Raw genomic sequence first — 23,049 nt, 5'->3', positions numbered from 1 at the left:
TAAATATCTGGAATAGAATTTAGAACTTCAAATAACCATATGCATGTGTTGAAATATAATATATTAAACTACACCTGAACTCATAGCTGAGTGCTTCTGTGGACTGAAATTAGATGGGTAAGGTGAATGTGTTAACTGGAGGGAGGGGAGAGGGAGAGAAAGAGAGTGAGGGAGGGGGGAGGCAGGGAGGGAGAGGAGAGGGGAGGGAGAGAAGGCCAGGGGGAGGGAGAGGGAATGAACGGGATTAGAGGGAATAAAAGAGGAGAGGATGTGTTTAAATCAAATGTGTATTCAGATCACTGTTGTTATTATTTTGCTATTTTTATTTCCAGTTATATTCTCTCCTACCAAAAAGTATAGCTTTTACTGTTTATCCAAAGACTTCCCATTTGTTCCTCTCTTTAATTGGCTTGAATAAATAGAGTCCAAGAATGAAAAGTTAACATTTTGTTTTGTTTTGTTTTGTTTTAACAGAAGTGTTCACTACGAAGTTGGTGCTGTATCTGTTCACGCACGTTCCCTGTGGAGGCTGGAGACACTGAGGGTTGCGTAAGTAGAGCTTGGTGCATCCCATGCTCTGAGGGTGCAAAGTGCTTCCGCTGCTCTTGTGCTTTTGTGTAAAATGGCCACGCTGATGGCCAGCTTAAAGACTTAAACATGTAGACAAGACACTATAAACCTTTTAGAAGAAAACATAGGCAAAACATTACCTGACATACACCTCAGCCATGTTTTCCTAGGGCAGTCTACCCACACATTAGAAATAAAAGCACAAATAAATGCACAAATGGGACCTAACTGAACTTACGAGCTTTTGCACAGCAAAGGAAACAATAAGCAAAGTAAAACGACACCCTATGGAATGGGAGAAAATATCTGTAAATGATTTGACTGACAAAGACTTAATTTACAGAAAATATAAACAGCTCATAAAATTTAATAACAAAAAAAAACCCAATCCAAAAATGGGCAGAAAACCTAAACAAGCATTTCTCCAATGAAGACTATAAATGGCCAATAGGCACATGAAAAAATGTTCAATATCACTAATTATCAGAGAAATGCAAATCAAAAGTACAATGAGGTATCAGCTCACACCAGTCAGAATGGCCATCACTCAAAAGTTCATGAATGATAAATGCTGGAGAGGGTGTGGAGAAAAGGGAACTCTCCTACACTGTTGGGGGTATGTAGTTTGGTTTAGCCATTATGGAAAATAGTATGGAAATTCATCAGAAAACTAAAAATAGACTTACCCTATGATCCAGCAATCCCACTTCTGGATATGTATCCGTAGGAAACTCCAGTGTGAAAAGATACTTGCATCCCAGTATTCATAGCACCACTATATACAACAGTCAAGACATGGAAGCAACCTATAGAAGCAACAGATGACTGGATAAAGAAGATGTGGCGTATTTCTACAATGGAATACTACTCTGCCATAAAAAGGGATAAAATAATGCCATTTGCAGCAACATGGATGGACATAGAGATCGTCATTCTAAGTGAAGTGAGCCAGAAAGAGAAAGAAAAATACTGTATGATACTACTGATATGTGCAATCTTAAAAAAAAAAGACACTAGGAATTCATCTACAAAACAGAAAGAGACTTGCAGACTTAGTAAATAATTGTATGGTTGTATGGTCACCAGGGAAAGGAGGTGGGAAGGGATAAATTTGGGAGTTTTTATATATAGTGGCTAACATTTACAAATGTTAACCACTATATATAAAGATTAAAAAAATGCTTCTTCTGTATAGCACAGAAACATATGTTCAGTATCTGGTAGTAACCTGTAATGGAAAAGCTGCTACAACCACCAATTGAGGAAGGAAGAAAAGAAAGGAGAGGTAGTTATCCTGGGCTAGAGCCCAGTCCTGGGAAAGTCCTTGACTGCTGCTGATGTTGCCCCCTCAATGCACTGCGCCCTCCTCCCAGGAGCAGGCTGACATGAAGACATGCATGCTGTGAACCTGGGGCAGCAGAGGCCGCCCCCAGGACAGGCCCTAGGACAGATGGGAGCTAGTCCACCTGCTGAGGGAGGGCAGCACCCCTCCCTGTAGCCGCCCTCTGCATGGTGCCTACCTCCCCGTGGCCTCTGTAACATTGCTTTTGGTTTTGTTTTTCCATAGAAAGAGCTAAGCATCTCCCTTCTGGCTGTGGCTTCACACTTAGAACAGCAGTGCCTACCCCAAGATTATGCACAGAGTTAGTATAGTTACTAAAAGGGCTTCATTTTGTGCATCTCATCTTTAATCCATCTGGATTTTCCTCTCAAAATGCAAAAATGCGAATTCACGTAGAAAATAATTCACCAGTCCCTGCTTCAGATATGTAGGCAGACACAAAAAGCCACCTTTGTATGAATTCTTTGATAGGGAATCTCCAGGATGGGTGGAGAGAGAGAGAAAGAGAATGGGGATTAGGCCTTGTCTTGGGCTGGGGGAGGGAGGACATGGGTTGTGCTTTGGATACAAGCTTTTACGTTGAGGAAGGAAGTAGTCTGAAACCAGACAGTGGTGTTGGTCTCACAGCATTGTAAATGCATTTAATGCTCTTGAATTGCACAATTTAAAATGGAAAAAGGCTGAACTTCATAATTGTAAACTTAAACCATAAAAATAGAGTATACTGTAATAGAAAATAAGAAATCTGACTCCATATTAGATATGCTCTTTTGGCTTAAACACTGCCTTGTTTTCTAGGCTTAGTCTTGCTAGCTCTGCACCTTTTGTAAAACAATGTTGCCTTTAGCCTGAAATAGACAGGAGAGCCTATTCTCAAGGCTCTGACCTTGAAGGATATTAACCCTTTTGCACTAACATAAAGACAACCATTTGCAGAATAGAAAATAACATTTATTTTGTTAGAGGTTTTACAGGGCCAGCATGGCCTGACCAACATGGACAGCTGCAGACCAAGTTAATGGCAGACTTACGTCCTGGAGAACCATCTTCCCCAAGTCAGACTTCAGGCTCCTTTTCTAGTAAAAGGGGGAGGGGATGTGGTTGGTTGTTGCAAACTTCTTGGTGTAGGACTTTTCATGTTCTTGGAATCCTTTGCAGCTGTCCACATGGGTCAGGTCACGGTGCCCCTGTAAAACCTCCAACAAAACAAAGGTTATTTTCTATTTTGCAACTTGTTATCTTTATAGGAGTGCAAAAGTGTTAATATCCTTAAAGGTCAGAGCCTTGAGAATAGGCTCTCCTGTGCATTTCAGGCTAAAGGCAACATTGTTTTACACAAGGTGCAGAGCTGGCAAGACTGAGCCTAGAAAACAGGACAGAGTGTTAAAATAAAAGGAACAGATCTAATACGGAGTCAGATTTTTTCTACTACGTAGTGCCTTGGTAAGAGGTAAGAGGATATTTCTGAGTGGGGCTTCCTCTGCCTCAGGCTGGGGTTCACGCAGGAGCCCTGCCAGGTTCACCATAACTGTGGACCTGATCTCCTATTATAATTACCTATCAAAGTCCCTTCAATTGCCTGTAAACTATATGGGGGGAGGGGGAGGCAACGTCTCATTGGCGGGTGAAGGTCAGTCTCTCCGTAGGCAAAGACCAGGGTTATGGAGGGTTCCAAGGTGGCCTGGCCAGTGCAGTTGCCTGCTTTGCTCTCTAGCCTTGGCTTGGACACTTTCGAAGCTCCCATCCCTCTTCCCTCTGCCCTGGCGTGAATAAACAGGGTCCCTGAACCCACCAGGATTGAGCCCAGGCCATGCACATAGCCCACCTGCCTGCTATCTGTCCCCAGCCTCAGCTGTACCCTCCGCACCACCCTCACCCCTGCAGGTCCACGTGCCCAATGTCTCCGCCCTAGGGGTCTTGATCATCAGGGCCATCAACAAACCATGGCCCACCTGCCAGTGGTGGGCAGCCTAGGACCACCCTGACCCGCTGGCTCAGAGGAGGCACAGAGCACAGAGCAGGGGTCAGGGTGCAGGGGCAGGTATTGGAACCGCCTCCAGCCTCACCCGCCACACCCTGTAGCCTCCAACACTAGCTGTGCAGCAGCACACTAGGCTGGATCCCCGCTGGTGGCAGTCCCCATGGGGACCAGAGCCCAGACCTTCATGCCCCACACGCAAGGTGATGGGTGAAGGGGTCACCTGGGGTAGGGATGCACTGGGAGTGAGGGGGGATCCCACGGTGAGGGGGGACACGCTGAGGGGTGAGGGGCCGCTCAGAGAGGAACTGACCCCGCGGAGGGGTGATGGGGACCATCTTGGGATGTTGGGGGTCCTGCAGTGAGGCATGAGGGGTGAGCTTGTGGCATGGGGGCCATAGGTTACTAGCGTGGTGGAGTGTCGGGGCGGGTACCTCGGTGTGAGAGGAAGTCCCATTTCGTGGGTCCGGTGGGAGACTTGGGGGCTTGGCTGTAGGTGGGGGGGGCAGTCACAGGGTTTGGGAGGGAAGGCGAGCAGGGGGAGTGGGGCTAGGGGGTGTGGCCTGGCCCTGAGCTGGTCATGGTTTTGGTTGGGTGCCAGGACAGGTAGGTGATGGGATGGGGGTGTTAAGGATGGAGACCCGGTGGGGCGGGTAAAGGGATGGGCCCCCCGCCCCACTGCCAGGCCCTTGCCCCCAGCCCCCAGCCTGGCACCAGTCCCCACCTCCCGAGCAACAGGAGTTCCAGCCCGAGCGTCTGCGCTGCGGGCGGGAGGAGGAGGGGCGCGCATGTGCGTGGACACACAGATGCGCGGACCAGACCCGCCCGGAGCGTGTGAAAGCCGGGCGGGAGCCGAGTGCTCCCGGACCAGGTCCTGGAGGAGGAACGTGGCCTGGGATCTGGGCCGCCGCTTGCTGCCGCCTCCGCTGCCGCCGCCGAGCCGGTGAGGGGGCGCTTGGTGGGGGCGCCCAGGTCGGGAGCCGGCAGGTGAAGCCTGGGCTGCGCTCGCGGGCAGCGGTGCGTAGGTGAGGCCGGGGCCTCGCGACCCGTTTGGACCCTGAGGTGGGTCGGGGGCCGCCGCGTGGTTCGTGGTGCCCACTTTTCCTTCCCGCTCATTAGTACTTCGGGCCCCTCTTCGTTGCCGCTTGTACCCAGGGGATAGCGGATGCCGCCACCCCGGGAGGTGGGAGGGCACTGGATGGCAAAGGAGCACGTACGACTGGTCCTCAGACCATGGCCTGTTCCCAGGAGGCGGGTGTGGTGCTGTCAGGGTGCGGGGGCGGTGGCGACGGCGAGAAGGGTCTACCCTTGGGAGCCTGTGAATTTGCTCCCGTCTCTCATGAGTCCTGTCCTGGGGGCAGCTTTTGCTGTCCAGATTTGCAGGGCCTCTGTTGCAGGTCATTTCTGCCCCTGGGAGACCAGGAGGTGCTGTCGGGGGGTGGCGGCAGCGACGGCGGGAAATGGGAGCAAATCCCCGCGCTAGCATGTGGCAGCCCCAATCCCGCCACCGCCGCTGCCCCCTGCAGCACAAGCACAGGTCCTGCCTTCCAGGAGCAGGCTGACCTGAAACTTGAGTCCTGCCAACCTGGGGCAGCAGAGGTCAAGGCTAGGACACGCCGGTGGGCAGTTTGAAGCAATCCACAGGCTCGCAGATGCGGACCCCTAAACCTGCCGCTGCCGCCGCTGCCTCTGACCACACCGCGCCCGCCTCCCAGGGGCAGGCTGACCTCGGGAAGTGCCTTGGGCAGCAGAGGCAGTCCTCAGGCCGTGTCGCGGGGGGAGATAAGGGCAAATTGATCAGCTCGCCGGGGGCAGCGCCCCTCTCGCTGCTACCCCAGGTTCGCTGGACACTTGTTTCCAAGTCAGTGGGTTCCAGGGAGGCAGGCGTGGTGCTGTTAGGGGGAGGCGGCGGGGAGGGGTTGCTGCACTCAGATGGGAGGGGGAGGGACTTGCTCCCATTTCCCCAGGGGCCTGTCCTGGGGCGGCCTTTGCTGCCCGAAATTCACATAGGAAGCCTGTCTTCGTGTCAGCCTGCTCCTGGGAGGAGGGCGCAGTGCGGTCAGTGGACAGCCTCAGTGGCTGGCAAGGACTTTCCCAGGACTGGGCTCTAGTCCAGTATAACTGACTCACCTTTTTTCTCTTGCTTCCTCAGTTGGTGGCTGTAGCGACTTCTCCATTTTAGGTTATCACCAGGTATTGAACATAGGCTTGTGTGCTATACAGAAGAAACTTTAAAAAAAAATCCGTTTTTATACAGTAGCTAACATCTGTAAATCTCAATCTCCCAAATTTATCCCTTCCCACCCCCTTTCCCTTGTAACCGTAAGATTGTTTACCAAGTCTGAATCTTATTCTCTTTTGCAGAGGAGTTCACAGTGTCTTCTTTTTTGTTTAAGATGGCGCGTATTAGTGATACCATATGGCATTTTTCTCTTTCTGGCTCACTTCTCTTAGAATGACAGTCTCTAGGTTCATCCATACTGCTGCAAATGGCATTGTTTTATCCTTTTTACGGCAGAGTAGTATTCCGTTGTATAAATAATATCAGAACTTATAGTCACCTATTGCTTCATTTCAGTTGCTTCCACGTCTTAGCTAATCTGTATAGTGGTGCTGTATATACTGGGACGTAGGTTATCTTTCTGCATTGGAGTTCCCTCTGAATACATACCCAGAAGTGGGATTGCTGGATATTTTTAGTTTTTTGAGGGATTTCTATCCTGTTTTCCATAATGGCTACACCAGACTACATTCCCACCAGCAGTGTAAGAGGGTTCCGTTTTCTCCACACCTTCTCCAGCATTTATCATTCATGAACTTTTGAGTGAGGGCCATTCTGACTGGGGTTTTGTAGTTTTGATCTGCATTTCTCTGATAATTAGCGATACTCGAGCATTTTTTTGTGTGCCCGTTGGCCATTTGTGGTCTTCATTGGAGAAATGCTTGTTCAGGTTTTCTGCCCATTTTTGGATTGAGTTGTTTGTTTTTTGTTACTAAGTTTTATGAGCTTTTAATATATTCTGGAAATTAAGCCTTTTGTCAGTCGAATCATTTACAGATATTTTCTTCCATCCTGTAGGTTGTCATTTTGCTTTGCTTATGGTTTCCTTTGCTGTGCAAAGCTTGTAAGTTCAGTTAGGTCCTGTTTGCTTCTTTATTTTTGCTTTTATTTCTGTTGCTTGGGTAGACTGCCCTAGGAGAACATGGCTGAGAGCTTATGCCAGGTAATGTTTTGCCGTTGGTTTTCTTCTAAGAGGTTTATAGTGTCTTGTCTGCATGTTTAAGTCTTTAAGCTACTTTGAATTTATTTCTGTGTATGGTCTGAGGGAGTAGCCTGACTTCATTGATTTACATGCAGCTGTCCAATTTTTGCTACATCTTTTGCTGAAGAGACTGTCTTTACTCACTGCGTGTTCTTCGTCGAAGATTGATTGACCAGAAGTTTGTGGGTTTAATTCTGGGCGCTCTATTCTGTTCCATTGTTATGTATGTCTGTTTCCCCCCACCCCCTTTTCCAGTTTTATTAGGTAGAATTGCTACAGTTCAACCACACATACACATTATATTGCATGTAGATACGTACATACGCTATACTGCACTATTTTTTAGTTTACGTACATGTACTATTTATCATTGTTAGGAAGAGGTTAGATTTTCAAACTTACATAGTTATTAAAGGAATAAAGCCAACTACAAAGTAAGAATCAACAGAATGTGGTGATCTAATCATGGACAGTCCGATGTGCTTACACATATTCAAGAAGTCAAAATGATAATTAAGTCCATTTGTGGCCTTATTATTACTGTTACTATTTTTTAGATTCCTCATATGAGTGATGTCATATGGCTTTTTTTTTTTTTTTTCCTCTTTCTGGCCCATTTCACTTAGAATGACAGTCTTCAGATCCATCCATATTGCTGCAAGTGGCATTGTTTTTTTCTTCTTTTGTGTTTGAGTAGTGTTCCGTTGTGTATATGTACATGTTCCTTATCCAGTCATCTGTTGACAGACAGTTGGGTTGTTTCCGTATCTTGGCTATCGTAAATAGTGCTGCTGTGAACATTGGGGTGCATGAGTTTTTCCCAGGACTGGGCTCTAGCCCAGGATAACTACATCTTCTTTCTTCTCTTTCTTCCTCAGTTGGTGGCTGTAGCGACTTTTCCATTTTAGGTATTACCAGGTATTGAACATAGGTTTCTGTGCTATACAGAAGAAATTAAAAAAAAAAAATCTCCTTTTACACATAGTGGCAAACATTTTTAAATCTCTCTTCCCACCCCATTTCCCTGGTAACCATTAGATTGTTTACTAAGTCTGCAAGTCTGTTCATGTTTTGTAGATGAGCTCATAGTGTTTTTTTTTTTTTTTTTTTAAGTTGCACATATAAGTGATATCATGATAGTTTTCTTTCTCTTTCTGGCTCACTTCATTTAGAATAATGATCTCTGGGTCCATTCATGTTGCTGCAAATGGCATCATTTTATCCTTTTTTATGGCAGAGTAGTAGTCTATTGTATAAATATACCACGATTTCTTTATGCAGTCATCTGTTGCTTCATTCAGGTTGCTTCCATGTCTTGGCTGTTATATTATAGTGGGGTTATGAATACTGGGGTGTAGGTATCTTTTCGCACTGGAGTTCTGTCCAGATATATACCCAGAAGTGGGATTGTTGGATCACAGGGTAAGTCTATTTTTAGTGTTTTGAGGAATTTCCATACTGTTTTCCATAATGGTTACACCAAACTGCATTCCCAGCAGCAGTATAAGAGGGTTCCCTTTTCTCCACACCCTCTCCAGCATTTATCATTCATGAACTTTTGCATGATGGCTGTTCGGACTGGGGTTTTGTAGTCTTGATTTGCATTTCTATGATAATTAGTGATATTAAGCATTTTTTCATGTGTCTATTGATCATTTGTAGTTCTTCCTTGGAGAATTGCTTGTTTAGGTCTTCTGCCCATTTTTGGATTGGGCTGTTTGTGTTTTGTTATTAAGTTTTATGAGCTGTTTATATATTCTGGAAATTTAGGCTTTGCCAGTTGAATTATTTATAATTATTTTCTCCCATTCCATAGACTGTCATTTTGTTTTGCTTATAGTTTCCTTTGGTATGCAAAAGCTTATAAGTTTAGTTAGGTCCTATTTGCTTATTTTTGCTTTTTTTGTTTGTTTTCTATTACTTTTGTAGACTGCCATAGGAGAATGTTGCTGAGATATACATGAGGTAATGTTTTGCCTATGTTTTTTTCTAAGAGGTTTATAGTATCTTGTCTATATGTTTAAGTCTTTTAGCCATTTTTGAATTTATATTTGTGTATGGTGTGAGGGAGTAGTCTAACTTCATTGATTTGCATGCAGCTGTCCAGTTTTCCCTACACCGTTTGTTGAAGAGACTGTCTTTACTCCATTGTATATTCTTGCCTCCTTTGTCAAAGATTAATTGACCAGAAGTTTGTGGGTTTACTTTTGGGCTCTCCATTCGGTTCCATTGATCCGTATGTCTGTTTTTGTATGAATACCATGCTGTTTTGATTGTAGCTCTGTAGTATTGTTTGCAGTCTGGGAGGGTTATTCCTCCAGCTTCATTCTTTTTCTTCCATAATGCTTTGGTAATTCTGAATCTTTTATTATTCCATATAAATTTTAGGATGATTTGTTCTAATTCTGTGAAAAATGTCCTGGGTAATTTGATATTAATCTGATTAAATCTGTAGATTGCTTTGGGTAGTATGGCCATTTTAGCAATATTAATTCTTCCAATGCAAGAACATGGGATATATTTCCATTTCTTTAAGTCCTTTCTAATTTCCTTAGTCAGTGTTTTGTAGGCCTTTGCAGATGTCTTTCACTTCCTTGGTCAGATTTATTCCTACGTATTTTATGTTTTTGGGTGGTTTTAAAAGGGATTATTACTTTCGTGTAGAGAAATGCCACTCATTTCTCTATGTTGATGCTGTGTCCTGCTACCTTGCTGAATTCTTTCAGTAGCTCTTACAATTTTCGTGCGGAGCCTTTAGGGTTTTCTGTGTATAGTACCATGTCATCCGCATAGAATGACAATTTTACCTCTTGTCTTCCAACTTGGATCCCTTTTCTTTCTTTTTGTTGTCTAATTGCTATTCTAGGATTTTTGATACTGTATTGAATAGAGCTGGTGAGAGTGAGCATCCTTGTCTTGTTCCAGATTTTAGTGGAAAGGCTTTCAGCTTTTCACCGTAGAGTATTATGCTGGCTATAGGAGTGTTACAAATAGCTTTTACTATGTTGAGATATATTCCCTCTGGACCCACTTTGGTAATACCATGGGCTCAGTGCAGTCAGGGGGCTGGGAGGATGGTAGCAGCGGAGGCAGCAGCGACGGGAGGAGGGGGGCTGCCCCTTCCAAGCCAGTCATTTGCTCCCATCTCCCTGTGGCCTGGCCTGGCCTGGCCTGGGAGCGGCCTCTGCTACCCCAGGTTCACTCTAGGCAGGTCCCCAGGTCAGCCAGCTCCCAGGAGGTGGGTGTGGTGTAGTCAGGGAGCAGGGGGCAGCTGGGGGAGGGGGCCTGCTTTGGAGAAGCTGGCCTGTTTGCTCCAGTCTCCCTTGCGGCCTGGCTTGGGGGTGGCCTCTGCTGCCACGGGGGGGCGGGGGTCACCTGACCAGTACCAGCTGACCCCATCTCACCAACCTCCAGTAAGTAAACTGGGAAATATGTGTCCTGCCACCAGGGACAGCAAAAGGTGCCCACAAGCCAGGTGTTGGGGAGACAGGGGAGACTGGGGCAAATCCAAAGGCTTCCCCAGGGCAACCCTCCTCCCCGTGCCATTAGCTGTGTATTCTTGCTGGATTTTAAAATTTTGTCAATCTAGTGTATGTGTAATATTTCATTATCTTTTAAGTTTATGTATTCTTAATTATTCATGAGATTGGTAGCCTTGTTATGTTTGTTGGCCATTTAAATTTCCTTTCTGTGCTTGTTCAAGTCTTCTGCTCATTTTTCTGGTGGAATGTCTCTTGTCTTAACTGATCTGTAGGAGTTCTTTATGTAGCTGGATGTTAAGTCTTTTTGTCAGTGATACCTGTTGTAAATATTCTCTCTGGCTTTTTTCTATGGTTCTTTTTAATAAAAACTTTTTTTTCCTCAAGTAGTCAAAATAATTTTTTCTTTCCATATCAAAGGAAAAGTACTCCTTTATTATTATCTAGAAGTTTTTTTTTTTTCCATCTTTAAATCTTACATCCATCTGAAAGCAGTTTTTGTATATGGTTTGAGGTGGAGAGTCATCTAATTTTAAAAAAATATGGATGCCTAGCTCCCCCAGCAGCAGTTATTTTGAAAGGTTGCCTTTCCCCATGCTCAGCAGTGTGGCCTTACCATGAGTGTAGCAAGGGTCTATATGCTTGGTCTGTTTTTCTGGGCCCTTTTCTGTTTGATTGATCTTCGTCTCTACATCAGTACCACACTGTCCTAAATATTGTTACTTTATTGATATCTTTAAGAGAGTATTGACTATTCTTGACCTTTGATACTTCCAAATACACTTTAGAATCAACTTGTCAAATTGCACCGCAAAACTTTTTTAACCTTCTGATTCTAATAGGGGTTGCACTGAATCCGTCATTCAATGTCAGTTTAAATTGACATCTTTACATCATGAGTCTTCTATTTAGTGACCATTTGGCATAACCCTTTATTCAGTTGTCTTTCTATAAAGTTTTTAAGTTTTCTCTGTAGAGATTTTTCATCTCTAGATTGTTAGGTTTACTGTCACAACTGTATATTTTTTTAGCACAGTAGTGCTATTGTTAATAATCAAAAATTTTTTATTTCTAACGTGTGCAATATTTACTATAAAATTTTTATGGAAGGCTTTTATTTCTAGTATGCTAACAGTTTTTCTCAAGAATAAATTTCATTACCTTTTCTCCCTTATATTTTCGTTATAAATTTTTTTAAACATTTTTTATTGATTCATAATCATTTTACAATGTGTCAAATTCCAGTGTTCACAATTTTTCAGTCATTCATGGACATATACACACTCATTGTCTCATTTTTTTCTCTGAATTATCATAACATTTTGTGTATATTTCCCTGTGCTATACAGTGTAATCTTGTTTATCTTTTCTACAATTTTGAAATCCCAGTCTATCCCTTCCCACCCTCCACCCCCCTGGCAACCACAAGTCTGTATTCTCTGTCTATGAGTCTATTTCTGTCCTGTATTTACGCTTTGTTTTTGTTTGTTTTTGTGTTTTAGATTCCACATATGAGCGATCTCATATGGTATTTTTCTTTCTCTTTCTGGCTTACTTCACTTAGAATGACATTTTCCAGGAGCATCCATTTTGCTGCAAATGGCGTTATGTTGTCGTTATAAATTTTATTGATGTTAAAGCACCCTTGAACTCTGGATAACCGTAACTTGATCCTAGTATATTATCCTTTTTATACATTTTGTGTTTTGTTTTTATTTAGGATGTTTGTTTGTATCAGTGTTCACGATAAGATTGATCTGTGATTTTCCTTTTCTTTCTTATCTTCTGTTGGGTTTAGGTATCAGAATTTTGTTAGCCTTATACAGTGAGCTGAGGAAGTTTCCCTCTTTTCTGTTCTTTATGAGATTTAATGTTGGGAATAGTTCTTCCTTAAATGATTGCTAGGACTTAGAGTGAAGCTATTTGGGCCTAGAGTGTTCCATATGGGAAGATTTTTGACTATTTGTTCAACTTCTTTAGTGGTTAAAAATCAGCACAGCTTTTCCATTTTTTACATCAGCTTAGTAAATTATACTTTTCCAGGAATTTACCCATTCAGATTCTCAACATTAATTCATAATAGTTTCTTCTTAATGTCTGAAGATCAGTAGTAACATTTTGTTTATTTGTGATACTACCTTCTCTGTTTTGAGATGTATAAAGTGGTATAAACTAGTTATTTTTATCAGCTAATTATTATTCATCTACAAATACTATCATAAAATTACTAGATATATCATAAGTTTTGCAGTCATAATAACTTATTTTTATTTGGTAATATAATATGTTGATCTGTAGCCAATCTTTGCATTTTAGCAATAGAATATGCAATTGAAAAGGTGTAACAGGGTCACAGAAACCAAGCACGAAAAGAGTTTCAAGAAGAAAAGAAGAGCCAGTGGTACTGAGGAAGGTTCAAAGAGAGGGCAGATTGGAGGTCTTAGATTCAACAGAAATTGGCCTTACCAAGAGCGGTCAACCTCTTAGAGTTACGACCTTAAGTTCCTTTCTTAAGACACTTCTGATTTCAAAATCCACCAGGCATCAGAAGTAAAATTTCAGAATTCTTAGCCAGAGAAATTGCAGCTATATTCCTTTTTTTCATTTGTTTAAAGTTAGGGCTCTAAGATCAAGGATGAAATTCCCTGAGGGGAGTTTGGGGAGGTGTTTTTTCCTTTTCATCCTGTAGGTGTCGTCACCTAAGTCCTGAATGTTTAGTGCTTTCATTTTCTAAGAATTCTGAATTATACCTTTTATATCAAAATCAGGTTTTTCACATGGTACTTTTAAAATTTTGCTAAATATGCCTTTAATTAAAATTGAGGCCCTGTGTTGAGGTCTCCTGAAAGGCAGTGTAGAAGCCCATGAAAATTTTGAAGGAGGTGATCATGCTTCACATCTGTGGAAATTCTATTTAAATTTAATGTTAAAGATCATTTCATCTTTGCCTTTCATTCCAGGAACTTGTGTCCCTGAAGCCTGGTAAAGCTGCAGAGCTGGTTGCTACTCACTTTTCTAAACAGATTGAAACAGTCCTTAAAAAACTTCAGGTAAATTTTGCACTCACCCTAGACATCATAACCACAGAGGCCCCCCCCCCCATATCTTCTGCTGTAGTAGCTGCAACGGTATTCTCTTTGGGTTTCATGTAATTTATTCAGACTTCTGTCATCCTCACATTGTGTTAATGATGACTAGAATTTTTCTTGGAAAATCTTAATTGGAATATAGCTGTATTAATGTTGAATACTGAGATGCTCAGTTGAAGTACTGTATGTATCATGCAGCTAGTATTCCACTCGTCACCACCACGGCATTGCTGGGAGAGTGCTTTGCTCACTACCTTTATGGCCACTGAGTGGTAGAGATAGGGAACAGGACGGTGACAGGGACACGTAGCACAACCCAGGGTCCCCACGTGGCAGTAATAGTAGTAGGAGACACGTACACAGAATGGAAACCACAGCAGTGAGTGGGAGGCAGCTGGCATAAGAGACAGAGATGCGGAGTTCATTCACTGACACGCTTCATTTTCCCACTACTGTGCCCCCCACCCCCCACCTCCCACAGTATGGTAGTCTCTGGGGGGCACAGATAAGTGTACATTGTTTTCTTTAATTTTTTCATAGGAGCTGAGAAGCACTTGTATAAGCACAGTACAGTGTTAAAAGCTCTACACCAGACATAGTAAAAAAGTGCTGCAGGAACGAGAGAGGGATCGACTGTGTGAGAGAGTCAGACAGGAGTTCCTAGATACGCACGAACTGGGCTTAAATAATTGGTATCAGTTGTCTAGGCAGAGAATTGGGCAGGAGTTCTAGATAAAAAGTCCTGGGTGTGCAGAGACTTAAAGGCACAAAGCGTCATGCATTTTCAGAGGATGACGTGGGGGCGATAGCAGAAGATGAAGCTATAAATATGTCGGGGGGAGAAGTTAGAAGTATAGAGAGTGGAAAATAGGGTTTGGGGGCTTACAGTGAACAATTTAATATGTAAAGCTAAGAAATAATATACTGAATCTTCTGTGTGCTGGAGAATTACTAAGTGTTTTACGCAAGGGACCTATACCATTAGATTCAATTTATAGAAAGTTAGCCCTGTAGTGTGAGTATGACTTAGAGGCGCCACCGCTGAATATTGTTACTGAAGATTGTTTTTCCACTTAAATGAGAAATACCCTGCTTTAGAAGGTCTCTGATGTAATTTGCAGTTTTACCTGGCCAAAAAGCAGTCTTGGTAACGTACTTTTTACCTGTAGCTTTAATTATAGATGTGATTACATAATGCTTTTTGTTTTAGAGAAGATGTCGTTGTAAATCAAGAATTGCTGCAAACGTCTCCGTGTGTCGCAGAGCAGTTCACTGAGCTGTTGTGTCCGTTCAGCCCCAACCGGGTTATAGAGATGCTGCCAGGCCTGGAGTGCTGCCGCCTGGAAGAAAGCATTCAGGTGAGACCAATGGTGTAGAGGAGACAAGAGTCAACTTCCCTTAATCATTCACCATTGTATAAATGAGCAAAGGGAGACTCATATTAAATTACCTGCTTAAGTTTATACCTGGTAAGTGCTAGCACCTGAGATTAAACCCAGACAGTCTGACTCCATGGTGCATGGGCTCCATTGCTGTGATAAAGTTCTTCTTTGTTTATTCCAGTAAAATCAGAAACAGCACGTGTCCATCATTGTTATTAGTCAAGGTTCACAGCCATTATAGCCAACTTGATAAATGTAGAAAAAGGAATACCATAAAAATACTAAGAACAAAACACAGTCTAACTTGCAGGCACTGATGTCACATGGTCCTGCTGTGCCGGGACCTACAGGCTGAATGGCAGCCAGGAGCCTTAGCGCAGGTGTTGCCTGGATCCTCTTTTCCTCGTATTCTCCTGTTTCCAAATGAAAATGAATGTGTGCACACTCGCGCGCGTACCTGTGTGTATACGCATATACACATGAACTCTAGTCTAGGAGAAGAGGTAGCACATTCCCTGTTTAAAATTTGTTTTTAAGCCTCCATCAGGTCTCCTTTCCTCTGCTGTTAGTACTCCTGAAACGGTAACCTGCGTTTTCCACATCCACCTCCTGAACTGCCGACATATTTAAAAAATTTTAATTATGAATTATTTCAAATGTATAGAAATGTACAGAACATCAGGTACATGTATACCCACCAACCCAATTTTATAAATGTGAACACTCTGCTGTACTGGCTTCTATCTTTGTTGTTTTGTTGTTTGTTTTAGAAATAAAGCACCCATTACCTGTTATGTCCCCCTGAGCTTATCACCCACGTGAAGTTGGGCAGTTTCTCCTTCCCATCCATGTTTTTAATTTTCCCTATATGTGCATTTACCTAAGGAACACAAGATACAGTTTTATATATTTTAAAAATTTGTATAATGACATACTGTATGTATCCAAATGCAAATTGTTTTTTATTAATTTTTATCTATCTTTATATGTATAGATCTAGTTCATTCATTTTAACCTTTATACAGTAGTCTATTGACTGACCACAACATTGTACACTGACTATACTTCAATAAAAAAAGTAAATAAATAAAAGCAGTCTACTGACTGACCCGCCACAGTTCATGTATTTCCCTATTCGTGGACGTTCCGATTGTCTGCAGTCCTTGGCCGTTACAAACTGCTCCATGGGACATCTTTGTGCATATCTCCTAGGTACTCAGGTGAGGTTTCTCTAAGTAATGTGCCTTAATATCCCCGGAAGTGGGATTCTTTAGACAGTAGAGTAGCTTAATTCCACTGGTTTTTGCCAAGTTGATTTCTTAGTTGTTTCCATCCTCCTCATCCGTGTTTTTAGTTTGCTGTTTTTTCACATCCTTGCATGTTCCTAATATTTAGACGTCTTATGTCTTTTTTTATTTGATGGAGCATGACACATAGCCTTGTTGTTTTAGACTTTAATTTCTGCCAGTTCTGATGGTTCTCATTGATCACTCATGACACTTCGTCGCTTTCCATGTGTTCAATGACACTGGGTTTTCTTGTCCCTGAACTATCTGTTCACATCACTGGCCCGTTTTCCTAGTAAGGATTTGCCCTTTGCACTGATTTCTCAAAGTTCTTGTTATTTCTGGGTTTCTGATGCTAAGTGCTCTTTTATGTTGGAGGTGCCTCCTTCCATGCTGTTATGGCATATTTTTTAAATTCGTTTTCAGTGATTTCCATTTTAATTATCAGTATTTTCCTTTAAAGTTAAGTTTTTGTGTGTGTGACTTTTATTTCCATTCCTACTTTAATGGCATAAAGGATATCCTCTTATATGAGTTTTATAGTTTGGTTTTTTACATTTTATCTGGAATTTATTTTTGTAAACAGACCAAGAGAGGGATTTATATATTTTTTCCATGTGGATGACTGATGATCCACTTGTCATTTTGTCCTTTCTTCCCTTATTTTTAATGCCATACACCAAATTCCCAAATACACGAAGATGTTTCTGCAGATTCTGTTCTTTTTTGGTCATTTTTCTTTCCTTATACTAATACCACAGATTTTAATGAAAACAGCTTTAGAATAAGATTTACTAGTTGAAAGAAAATTCTTCCCTCGTCATTCTTTTTCTTTGAAACCCTTTGGCTGTTCTTGGCCTCTTACTATTTCATATCAGTTTAGGAATCACATTGTCACATACCTTTATAAATAATACATTTTCTAGGATTTTGATGAAGAAATGCATTGAATTTATAGATTCATTCCAGGAGAATTGACATTTTATGGTACTGTTTTCACATCCAGCACCATGGTTGCCTTTTAAAAATGCCCTTTGTGCTCTTTGGTGAGGCTTTGTCACTTTATATAACATCTTGTCTCCTGTGTATTTTCTTAAATTTGTTCCCAGATACTTAAACTTCTTGTTAACATTCTAAAGAAAATTTTTTGAAATGACATTTTTTACTGATTACTTTTGGTGCATGTTACTAAGTTTAGCATGTTGTTTTATATCTAGCAACGAGGCTGAAGTATTTTTTCATTCAAATAGTGTCTAGATTTTTATTATGACCGTAATATTTTGTGAGAACCATGGTAGTTTTTTTCCTTTCCAATCTTATGCTTTTTTCAGTCTCCTGTCAGAGGTCTAGGAGCTCTGGGGTTTTACTGAAAAGAGGCAATGACAGTGTGCACTGTCGTTCCTGATTTAAAAGTGAATGTGTCTACCATTTTATATTAAATACGGCTTTTATTGTAGGATTTTAACAGCTTTTTTTTTTTTTTTTATTAAATTACAAAAGTTCCATTCCCAGTTTGGATTAGAGTGTTTTATATTGTTTTTATTTTTGTCAGGAACGGGTGCTGTGCTGCATTTTATCAAATGATTTTTTTCTCTATTTATTGAGATGATCAGATATTTTCCTTCTTTGATCTGTTAACCTGTTAATGTGTTATTTGTGCTTCTCTTTTTCCTTAGTAAGAAAGTATCATTCTACTATATTAGTCTTTCCAAAGACTAACTGGGGATTTTTAAAAACCTCTGTTGTTTCTCTGTTGATTCTGTGACATTCTCTTCTGTACTACTTGTCTTTGTTTTATCGTAGCTTAATTGCTGTTTCTCATTTACTCCCTAGAAACTTAGTTTATGAATTTTTATTGAGATCCCACAAGCGAATGTGTAGTGGTTTCATTGTCATTTTGTTCTAAGTATTTTGTGTGTAGTTACACTGGTCAATTTCTGGTGTATATTACTATTTATATATTCATGTTACCTTTTGTGTCATGGATATGCATAATTCAGGTTCACAAACAACTTTTAAAATAAAAAGTAGAAAAAAATGAATGACCTTGGTTCAGTTAGAGTCCCAAATGGGCCACTCCAAGACTAGAAAGTCAAATATTTGCATGTTATACTGTAAAGTAACATACTTCTAGGGTTTGAATTCATTTTTTATTATCCAGGGTTTTTTTTTCATTCTTAATAGAATCTTCTGACTCCATGAAAAAGATCTGTGAAGGTTTGTCATTTCCTTTTTCCTAGATTACTCAGAAGTATCAGCTTCAAGAAGTCACTGCCTAACTATTTGAAAAGAAAGGAGACATTCATGGTGCCTTTTTTAATGCTAGAGGTAAGATTTTAGTCTGTGTGCTTTGTCATGTTTCTGTCTAGCCCCCTATCCATTTTATCAGTCCCATCTTTTTTTATTTGATGTATAAAACTAAGTTTTCATCATTCCATCTTAATTTCTTATGTCTCAAAGTAAGTTGCAGACAGGGTACATTTTATCTGTAAGTATTTCTATCACATGTGTCATTAACTAGAGTTGCTTTCTTTGTGGCATTTTTTTGAGGTAAAATAACCATATGCAATGCACAAGTGTTAATTGTGGCATTTATTGAGTTTTAACAAATGCATACATCTGTGTAACCCTAGTCCCCAACAAAATAGAGAACATCACCTTCAACCCAGGAAGTCCTTTCTTTCACAGTCAGTCCCCACTTCCATCCCCCAGAGATAACCACACTTCCGATTTTTTTTCCATTGTGGATGAGTTTTGCCTGTTTTATTCATTCATATCAGTGGAATCATTCAGTAGCTACTCTAGTAGAATTCTCCTTTCACTCAGCGTAATTGTTTTGAGGCTTATCTCTGTCACTGCACGTGTCAGTCTTTGTGCCTGTTACTGCTGCCCGCTGTTTAACTGTAGGAAGACAGCACCGCTTCGCCGTTCTCCTGGTGACTGACACCCGGGTTAGTTCCAGCTTCTGATTATTCCGAGCACAGTTGCTGTGACCACGCTTGTACGGAAATGCTCTCCTTCCCCTGCAGTCACTGCCAAGGAGTGGGGCTGGGATATCGCAGGGTAGGCATCGGTTCAGTTTTGTAAGCAATTAGCAGGCATTTTCCCAAAGTGATTGTGGCATTTCACGTTCCACCAGTGATGTATGAGAGTTGTGGTTGTTCCTCATTCTCGCCAACAGTTTGTCCTATCAGTTTTTCAAAAATTTTTTCTATTCAATTGTTGTAAAATAAAATTTATTACCATTAAGTACATTCACATTGTTCTGCAGCCATCACCACCTTCCATCTCCAGATCTTTTTGAACTTCCCAAACTCATTAGGTAATTACTCCCATTCTTCCCTGCCCCTGGCAACCACCATTCTACTTTAGACTATGCATTTGATTACTCTAGATACTTCATAAAGAGGAATTGAACAGTGTTTGGTTTTTTTGTTTTTTTTTGGTGGTGATAGGTAATTAGGTATGTTTGTTTATTTTTAGAGAAGTTCCTGGGGATTGAACCCAGGACCTTGTGTACGCTAGGCGTGCGCTCTACCACTGGGCTATACCCTCCCCAGTATTTGTCCTCTTTGATTCTAGCTTATTGCACTTAAATCATAAGATATTCAAGATTTATCCGTGTTGTGGCACATAACAGAATTTCATTCATTTTTTTAAAGCTAAGTAACACTCCATTTTATGTATACACCACATTTAGTTTTTACGTTCATCCATCCATGGACACTTGGGTTGCTCCCACCTTTTGACTCGTGTGAATAACGCTGTTACGGACATGAGTGCAAATACTTTTTGAGTCTTTACTTTCAATTTTTCGGGATATATACTGAGAAATGATATTGCTGGGTTAAATGGTAATTGTATTTTTAATTGTCTCAGGGACCACCGTACCATTTTGCATAATGGCTGCATCACTTTACATTCTCACCGGCAGTGCACCAGGGTTTCAGCTTCTCCACATCCTCACCAACACGTGTTGTTTCCTGTTTTCTTGACGGTAGCCATCGTCGTGGGTGTGAAATGTTACGTATCAGCTTTTAAACACTGTCACCTAGCTAGGAATAGATTAGGGGTGTCCTATTTTTAATTTAAAAAAATGCTTCCTATTGGCTTCTTGTTTTTTTCTAGCAGTATGATTGTGAAACAGGCCAGGAACACTAGTCCACAGAGCATTTGTGTAGGCTCTTACCCTCTTTTAGTCTCTGCATTACCCCGACATCTCTTTTTTCCCTTGCAATTTCTTTGTTGATGATATCGTGAACCTAATTTTAAAGGGTAAGTAAAAGTACTCGTGGCATGGATAGGGAGTGGGGAAGCGGGAGGTCTTCTCAGGGAGTGAGATGGCCATTTGCAAAGGCACAGGGATGTGAAGGAATGCGAGCCTGTAGGAGAGGAACCGGCAGCCCTACGGGGGCACAACTGTCCATGTATAGGCAGGTGAGGCTAGAGACAGACGTTAGGTCCAGATTTGGAAAGATTTTGTAAGACGTGCCTTAAAGAATTGGGACTAGTTATGATTTCACACAGGATCAACTGAAGGTTTCTAAAGAAGGAGCTGATGTGATACTATGTTTCATAAAGACTGCTCTGTGGACCCAAGGAGGATCTATGAGAGGAGGGTGGAGAAGGAGGAGGGAACACCGGAAGCAGAGAGCACTTGTGGGGTACTGCAGTAGTACAGGTGTGACTCAGTGAGGACGTGAGCTGGGCGTGGCAGTGGTCGTGGAGTGAGAGGAGGTGGATTTGAGAACTTACTGATCATTTGAATGTGGTACGGGGTGAAGGAGAGGGGATTAATGATGACTCTGAACTTCAGCTTAACATGAGCCTGTGAGGAACCTCAGGGAAAGGAGCAGATTTGGATAGAAGAGGTAGATGAAGATCAGCTTCAGCTTGTATTAAGAAGCCTTTGGAACATCAGTTAAGGGGGTGTAAGAATCCAGAATTCAGTAGAGTAGGGGATCCTGCAGCTGCGTGTTGAGGAGAGGCCACACCCGAGGCTGTGCACTATGCTGTCGCGATAGACCTGTCATGTCCTTTTTATTCCCACCCATCCCTCTTTCTCATAACCCAGTATGAATTTTACTCCCTTACTGTAAGTTTGGATTAATCGTAAACTTGATTGCTTTGCCTAAAGAACATCATGATTGACTGTGGTGGCACAACGGAAGCGAAAGTGGGGCACAATTGGTGATATTTGGTATTTTGAATCTGTTCCAGTGCAACTAGTGATGCTTTCTGTATACAGAGCAAGTCTCATCTAAATGACAGAGATCACTCTTAATAACTTTGTTGTTTCTTGGGTTTTATCTTTAAAATATGTTAATTCAGATATTGATGGATGGGAGATATAAAGTGTTCCTTTCACCTCCTAGAGACTGCAAAGCAAGCTTCCAGAGAGAGCACATCAAGATGAACGTCAGTTCTTGAGTATAATTGACGATTTGTTTTTCCGTGGACCCCACGTTTTAAAAAATGTTGAATGATAACTGTATCTGTTAAATAGTAATTACATTGACCTGCATAATTAGTTTGTCCACTTTAATAGTGATCCCAATTTTGTCTTAGTTTTCAAGGGCTTCTAGTAGGAAGTGAGAGAAACCGTTGTGATTTTGTGCTGCTAATTGTCAGGAGAGGTCATTGTACAGGAACTTAGGTGCTCTTCACTGATCCTGATGAATTTTTTGGCTATGTTTTTGTACTTGTGTTTTGGTTATTATAAATGAGGTACCTACTAACACCCTAAAAATTACTATAATGTGCTGAACAACAGCAAAGTGGGCTTCTAGTCAGTAAGTAGTAGCCAGTTTTTCTGTGTTGGATTTATATAATTTTAGCACAATGCAGCAAAGTTTGACAGTTTAGAATTTTAAGTCTTTGTCACAGATACGTAGTTTCCATGACATTCCTTGATAGTAAAAAATTACTGAACTTACAAAATTGTGGTACAATATACATAACATAAAATTCACTGTTGTAGCCATTTTTAAGTATTCAGTTCAGTGGCGATAAGTACATTCACATTGTTGTGCGATCCACCACCATCCATCTCCAGAACCATGTCAGCTTCCCAAACTGAAACTCTGTGCCCGTTAGACAGTTACTCCCCATCCCTCCTCCCGACGCAGCCCCGTTAAGCATTCTCCTTTCTGAATTTGATTATTCTGTGTATCTTGTATAAGTGGAATCAAGCCACATTTGTCCCTTTTTGTCTAGCTTACTACATTTAGTATTATGTCTTCAAGATTGGTCCATGTTGTGGCACATGTCAGAATTTCATCCTTTTTGTTCTTTTAAATGGAAAGATAGCCAGTTTACAATATTGTGTCAATTTCTGGTATATAGCGTAATGTTTCAGTCATACATATACATAGATAGATTATTTTTCATACTTTTTCATTATACATGACTACAAGATACTGAATATAGCTCCCTGTGCTCTACAGAAGAATCTTGGTATTTATTCTATTTATCGAGTAGTTAGTATCTGCAAGTCTCAGACTCCCAGCTTATCCCTTCCCACCCCTTTTCCCCCTTGGCAACCATAAATGTGTTTTCTGTCTGTGTGTCTTTTTCTGTTTTGTAAATAAGTTCATTTTTGTAAATGAATTTCATTCATTTTTAAGGTTAAATAATAATCCGTTTTATGTATATACCACA

At 41.4% G+C, this 23,049-nt stretch overlaps 1 protein-coding gene across 15 annotated transcripts in view; it reads left to right on the top strand.

Moving 5' to 3' along the window:
• LOC105068437 (uncharacterized) overlaps window positions 1-23,049 on the top strand; it is a 58,963-nt gene that overhangs the window by 23,045 nt on the left and 12,869 nt on the right. For 10 of the 15 annotated variants that reach the window (XM_074354772.1, XM_074354777.1, XM_074354773.1 and 7 more), the window contains 4 exons: window positions 475-549; window positions 13,593-13,682; window positions 14,932-15,079; window positions 18,630-18,717. The gene's annotated coding sequence lies outside the window, so the exon portion shown is untranslated. Of the gene's footprint in view, window positions 1-474; window positions 550-1,365; window positions 1,514-4,718; window positions 4,834-13,592; window positions 13,683-14,931; window positions 15,080-18,629; window positions 18,718-23,049 lie in introns of those variants that run through there. The other 5 variants (XM_074354783.1, XM_074354782.1, XM_074354784.1 and 2 more) reach the window with 5 other exon arrangements.

The sequence above is a fragment of the Camelus bactrianus genome, chromosome 28 (genome assembly GCF_048773025.1).
Source record: "Camelus bactrianus isolate YW-2024 breed Bactrian camel chromosome 28, ASM4877302v1, whole genome shotgun sequence".
Taxonomy (NCBI): domain Eukaryota; kingdom Metazoa; phylum Chordata; class Mammalia; order Artiodactyla; family Camelidae; genus Camelus; species Camelus bactrianus.
The sequence above is the reverse complement of the archived record's forward strand: the minus strand, read 5'-3'. Positions and strand labels throughout refer to the sequence as shown.